The sequence below is a fragment of the Schistocerca nitens genome, chromosome 1 (assembly GCF_023898315.1).
Source record: "Schistocerca nitens isolate TAMUIC-IGC-003100 chromosome 1, iqSchNite1.1, whole genome shotgun sequence".
NCBI lineage: Eukaryota > Metazoa > Arthropoda > Insecta > Orthoptera > Acrididae > Schistocerca > Schistocerca nitens.
In genome coordinates, this window is record NC_064614.1 from 1,016,414,857 (window position 1) to 1,016,422,013 (window position 7,157).

Below are 7,157 nucleotides of genomic sequence, written 5' to 3' on the forward strand. Positions count from 1 at the left end.
ATATTATACACACCATTGTGAATAGTCGTTTTGTTGCCACTTCCCCCAATGATTTTAGAAATTCTGATGAAATGTTATCTATCCCTTCTGCCTTATTTGACCGTAAGTCCTCCAAAGCTCTTTTAAATTCCGATTCTAATACTGGATCCCCTATCTCTTCTAAATCAACTCCTGTTTCTTCTTCTATCACATCCGCCAAATCTTCACCCTCATAGAGGCTTTCAATGTGTTCTTTCCACCTATATGCTCTCTCCTCTGCATTTAACAGTGGAATTCCCGTTGCACTCTTAACGTTACCACCGTTGCTTTTAATGTCACCAAAGGTTGTTTTGACTTTCCTGTATGTCGAGTCTGTCCTTCCGACAATCATATCTTTTTCGATGTCTTCACATTTTTCCTGCAGCCATTTCGTCTTAGCTTCCCTGCACCTCCTATTTATTTCATTCCTCAGCAACTTGTATTTCTGTATTCCTGATTTTCCCGGAACATGTTTGTACTTCCTCCTTTCATCAATCAACTGAAGTATTTCTTCTGTTACCCACGGTTTCTTCGCAGCTACCTTCTTCGTACCTATGTTTTCCTTCCCAGCTTCTGTGATGGCCCTTTTTAGAGATGTCCATTCCTCTTCAACTGTACTGCCTACTGCGCTATTCCTTATTGCTTTATCTATAGCGTTAGAGAACTTCAAACGTATCTCGTCATTCCTTAGTACTTCCGTATCCCACTTCATTGCGTATTGATTCCTTCTGACTAATGTCTTGAACTTCAGCCTACTCTTCATTACTACTACATTGTGATCTGAGTCTATATCTGCTCCTGGGTACGCCTTACAGTCCAGTATCTGATTTCGGAATCTCTGTCTGACCATGAAGTAATCTAATTAAAATCTTCCCGTATCTCCCGGCCTTTTCCAAGTATACCTCCTCCTCTTGTGATTCTTGAACAGGGCATTCGCTATTACTAGCTGAAACTTGTTACAGAACTCAATTAGTCTTTCTCCTCTTTCATTCCTTGTCCCAAGCCCATATTCTCCTGTAACCTTTTCTTCTACTCCTTCCCCTACAACTGCATTCCAGTCGCCCATGACTATTAGATTTTCGTCCCCCTTTACATACTGCATTACCCTTTCAATATCCTTCCTATTCATAACGAATCCTACACCTGTTATACCATTTTCTGCTGCTGTTGATATTACCCGATACACATCTGACCAGAAATCCTTGTCTTCCTTCCACTTCACTTCACTGACCCCTACTATATCTAGATTGAGCCTTTGCTTTTCCCTTTTCAGATTTTCTAGTTTCCCTACCACGTTCAAGCTTCTGACATTCCACGCCCCGACTCGTAGAACGTTATCCTTTCGCTGATTATTCAATCTTTTTCTCATGGTAACCTCCCCCTTGGCAGTCCTCTCCCGGAGATCCGAATGGGGGACTATTCCGGAATCTTTTGCCAATGGAGAGATCATCATGACACTTCTTCAATTACAGGCCACATGTCCTGTGGATACACGTTACGTGTCTTTAATGCAGTGGTTTCCATTGCCTTCTGCATCCTCATGTCGTTGATCATTGCTGATTCTTTCGCCTTTAGGGGCAATTTCCCACCCCTAGGACAAGAGAGTGCCCTGAACCTCTATCCGCTACTCCGCCCTCTTCGACAATGCCGTTGGCAGAATGAGGCTGACTTCTTATGCCGGAAGTCTTCGGCCGCCAATGCTGATTATTTATCAAAATTTAGGCAGTAGCGGGGATCGAACCCGGGACCGAAGACGTATTGTTTATGAATCAAAGACGCTACCCCTAGACCACGGGTGATCCAGGTTAGTTAGGTTTAAGTAGTTCTAAGTTCTAGGGGACTGATGACTTCAGAAGTTAAGTCCCATAGTGCTCAGAGCCATTTGAACCACTTTTGAACCAAAATGATGTGTACTCTACAATCAGGTACTTATCACCTGCATCGTGCGTGTTCTGCTAGAAGTGTGTTGTGTCTTACTTTTTATGACAAACGTGGAAATTCAGTCTACATCCACATATAAACCGTGCAAGTCATCTTAAGGTATATGGAGCATGGCATTTTGGATACCATTATCACTTTTCCTCGCTACGTGTTCCTGTCGATACTGTAGAGCGATGTAATCGACTCTAGCTCTGTATGAAATCAATTTAAACTTACTGATTTTACCCTCTTTTCGCGATATGTATGTAGTATGATGCTATATGGTGTTTTGGTTGGCAGGAGAGCCAACACCGTGTTACTAGGAGGAGGCCGAAAGGCACGCGTTGTAGCTCACGAAGGCTGGCGTGAGGTATGGAACAGGACAAGGAAATTAGAATTTAGAAAGAAGGACGTAGCTTGTGGAATACTTAACTTTAATCCATTAATGGTGAACGTCGGTCTGGACGGTACATGATTCAGTGTCAATAGTAACTGATAATGGCGCCTTGCTAGGTCGTAGCAAATGACGTAGCTGAAGGCTATGCTAAACTATCGTCTCGGCAAATGAGAGCGTGTTTTGTCAGTGAACTATCGCTAGCAAAGTCGGCTGTACAACTGGGGCGAGTGCTAGGGAGTCTCTCTAGACTAGACTTGCCGTGTGGCGGCGCTCGGTCTGCAATCACTGATAGTGGCGACACGCGGGTCCGACGTATACTAATGGACCGCGGCCGATTTAAAGGCTACCACCTAGCAAATGTGGTGTCTGGCAGTGACACCACATATGGGGTGTTTCAAACATGTAGGGGTGGCAGATCAAGACACGTCATGGTGAACAACTTCAGTTAGAGACATGCGTTCTGGCGACACTGGGCGTATTTTACACGGTCCGGTCACATTAATGCGACCGCCGCCTATGTTCGACGTCAACGTGGAATAACGACTCGTAGATGGCAGGTAGCAGCACTAGCAGTGGAGGGTATGTAAAGCGTGTTCGGGGGACGCGGGAAACAGTGCTCGCCGTAATGCGGAAACGGAGCTATTTACATGACTTACATGAAGGCGTCACCATTGGCTTTCGTCCCAAGGGTGGAACCATTTCCGAGACGGACAAATCTGTAAACTGTCCGATGTACGACAGGGCTAAAGTTACCGCGCATAGCAAAATGGCGCTAGCGAAAGCCGGCGCCAACTCTGCTGTGATCCACCACGGGCCATAGATGACAAGGGTGAACGACTGCTGAGGAAATGTGTACGGGCGAATAGACAGCCAACTGTCGAAGAACTGACGGGCCAGGTGAACCGAGGGGCTATCAAAAGTGTCTCCTCAGCGACCCTTAACCAAACGTTTTGTACGGACTTGTGCAGAGGGTGGCTGGTTCATGCTTCCATGCTGACTGCTGATCGCCGGCGACAGACGCTGGAATTTACACGCCATTACTGCAACTGAAAGCCCACTGAGTGACGACAGGGTATCTTTTCATGTGAATCAGGTTTTATGCTCCATCGGTGAGATGGCCGTTGAGTGTACGGCATGAAACGTCTCAAAGCAAAGAGGAATCTGGGGAATGTTTTCGTGGCATTCCCAGGGCGATCTCGTCATCCAGAAAGGCACAGTAGATCAAGGAAGGTATGCATCTATCCTTGCGGGCTCTGGCCCTCTCTACATGCAATTTATTTTAGCATCTACCAGCAGAACAATACAGTGTGCCACACTGCTCGCAGGTTACGTGTATGGTTCTAAGAGCAGGAGGACGAGTTTACCGTACTCACCTGTCCACCTGTCTGCCCCGAGCTAGACCAATCGAGAATATGTGGGGGCACCTCGATCGGGCTGTTCGTACCATGGATCGTCAACCGACCTAATGCAGGTGGCCACGACACAAATCGGCATGGCTATATATCACTGTTGGTACCTTGCAGAACGTCAATAACTCTCTTCCAGCGCGTCTCGCAGCTATTCAAGCTTTTAACGGGTGGACACATTAATGTGAGTGGACAGCGTGTAATTGGTTATACGCCTGAGAGGTACTGAGCACAAACATGAGATCACAGAGTGTAGTGCGTCACTATCAAGTAACCTGAGTCAAAGTTCATTTTCTTTTTTTTTTCCAGACAAAAAACGCACATCGTCGACATTTCCACCGTCGTCTAAATGGGGGTAAAATCGGACGAAATGCAACTACTCTGCAGCAGATATAGATCGAGTTCACCTATTACAATACAACACGTCTAATGGTCATCAGCATGTTATTGAAAATTAATAATCATAAATTCAAAGTAATTTCTTCAACATTGAAATCACCTAAAATTACTTTCGCATCGTACGAATACCAATCTAATCTTTTCCCTTCTCTGTCACTGTGGTCTCTCTCTTCCTCATCACAGAATATTTATAAATAACCATGAAAGTCTATGAAAACATTGATTAATAATTTATTTAAAAAAAAGTATTACCGTCAATATAAGGAAGCGTTCTTGATTTCAGCCGTGTGGTTAAGTTAAATATTCAGCCTACAAGCAGGTTTTGGAAATTTCCTGGGTTTTCTCTTTGGCAGTTAAATGGAAATCTTATGCGTAGCATAGACCTAACCCTAGGTGTCTAATTATGTTAAAGCAATAATCATTTGTAGCGAAATTGGACAAACTGTATCACCGTTGTGGGCAGAAAAGAAAATTCCTCTCTGGCTTATCGGTGGTAGTGCTAATGTAATGGCAAAATGAGTCTGGCGGTAAGAACAAATTTGATCAGAGCCTGGGGACGTGGTAGAGTGGACGGTGTGATGCCTCGCAGAGATGGGCGGTACGGCAACCGCTCGATAGCAGCGCCTACGGTTCACCAGCGATGCTGGCCCGCGCTACACCCGCTGCGAAGCCCACCTAGCTCACCCACTTGTGTCATTCGCCTGCCCACTCAGCTGTACGAGGTGCATTCAAGTTCTAAGGCCTCCGATTTTTTTTCTCCGGACTGGAAAGAGATAGAAACATGCGCATTGTTTTAAAATGAGGCCGCGTTCATTGTCAATACGTCCCACAGATGGCAGCACCGTACGTCAGATTGAATTTTACCGCCAGCGGCGAGAATGAGAACTGTTTTAAATACTTAAAATGGCGACGTTTTCCTTACTTGAACAGCGTGCAATCATTCGTTTTCTGAATTTGCGTGGTGTGAAACCAATTGAAATTAATCAACAGTTGAGGGAGACATGTGGTGATGGAGTTATGGATGTGTCGAAAGTGCGTTTGTGGGTGCGACAGTTTAATGAAGGCAGAACATCGTGTGACAACAAACCGAAACAACATTGGGCTCGCACAAGCCGGTCTGACGACATGATCGAGGAAGTGGAGAGAATTGTTTTGGGGGATCGCCGAATGACTGTTGATCAGATCGCCTCCAGAGTTGGCATTTCTGTGGGTTCTGTGCACACAATCCTGCATGACGACCTGAAAATGCGAAAAGTGTCATCCAGGTGGGTGCCACGAATGCTGACGGACGACCACATGGCTGCCCGTGTGGCATGTTGCCAAGCAATGTTGACGCGCAACGACAGCATGAATGTGACTTTCTTTTCGTCGGTTGTGACAATGGATGAGACGTGGATGCCATTTTTCAATCCAGAAACAAAGCGCCAGTCAGCTCAATGGAAGCACACAGATTCACCGCCACCAAAAAAAATTCGGGTAACCGCCAGTGCTGAAAAAATGATGGTGTCCATGTTCTGGGACAGCGAGGGCGTAATCCTTACCCATTGCGTTCCAAAGGGCACTACGGTAACAGGTGCATCCTACGAAAATGTTTTGAAGAACAAATTCCTTCCTGCACTGCAACAAAAACGTCCGGGCAGAGCCGCGCGTGTGCTGTTTCACCAAGACAACGCACCCGCACATCGAGCTAACGTTACGCAACAGTTTCTTCGTGATAACAACTTTGAAGTGATTCCTCATGCTCCCTACTCACCTGACCTGGCTCCTAGTGACTTTTGGCTTTTTCCAACAATGAAAGACACACTCTGTGGCCGCACATTCACCAGTCGTGCTGCTATTGCCTCAGCGATTTTCCAGTGGTCAAAACAGACTCCTAAAGAAGCCTTCGCCGCTGCCATGGAATCATGGCGTCAGCGTTGTGAAAAATGTGTACGTCTGCAGGGCGATTACGTCGAGAAGTAACGCCAGTTTCATCGATTTCGGGTGAGTAGTTAATTAGAAAAAAAATCGGAGGCCTTAGAACTTGAATGCACTTCGTATGTTACATGTTTGGATCTCATATTAATTTAACAGGCAAGGCAGACCTTTATCTGCACTTGTGTTTTGGCACACCATGGACAAATCACATGCTTCACATCTATAATTTGCAGTGTGGTTGGCATAATTCATGTCTGATATGGAATTGTGATGCCTCCAATGATGAGTTCCGAGAAAATGAAACAAGCCGAACTAGAATGAAATTAACGCACTATGTTTACAAGGAGTATTCAAATAGTTTTAATTATCAACCAAAAAAATAGTTACATAAATAATTTTTTCATTGTTTGTAGGTACAAGTTTGTAGTCGTGGTAAACGCTGAAACTCTTGCACTGTAGTACCGTAACACGCCGCTAGAGGAGTCAATACAAACAGACTACTGTTAAGGTCCCCAGTATCACTATGACCTGAGACAAAAAAGGAAAGAAAGCAGAGAAAACACGCGGATTCTTCGATGGTTACAATGTCTGTGATTATACAGTGTCTGTATCTTCATATTACATAGTCGTTCAGACAAGCATGTATGTGTGAAGGAATAGACATTGTTCCGACGATTACAGCTGTGGTAGAGACGACCGCTCTCGATAAGTGGGAAATCCAGTTTCGTGTCAACGTCCGATACAAATTTTCATATGTCATAAATAACCAACGTCGATGCCGATTCGCAAATGTCTAAATACGGGGATTCTTCACTGTTGAAAAGCCATCATCAAGCGAGGTGAAGCTGAGTGTTTTTTGGGGCCATAATTGCGTGGTGCAAAAAGACTAATCCCAAAGGACAAAAATGTAACAAGAGAATACTTCCGAAGCCTTCTAACGAGATGACAGAAAAATAACAATACGATGTGTCGCCCGAAGCAGTAAAAGGAGACGATTTTTTCCCCCTCAGCAACATTCTGTGTATGCCGCTTCTTTGCGATATCGGAGTCTGTCTCACCCCGTAGTCTCTTGGTATGGCATTCAGTGATTTATTTCTCTT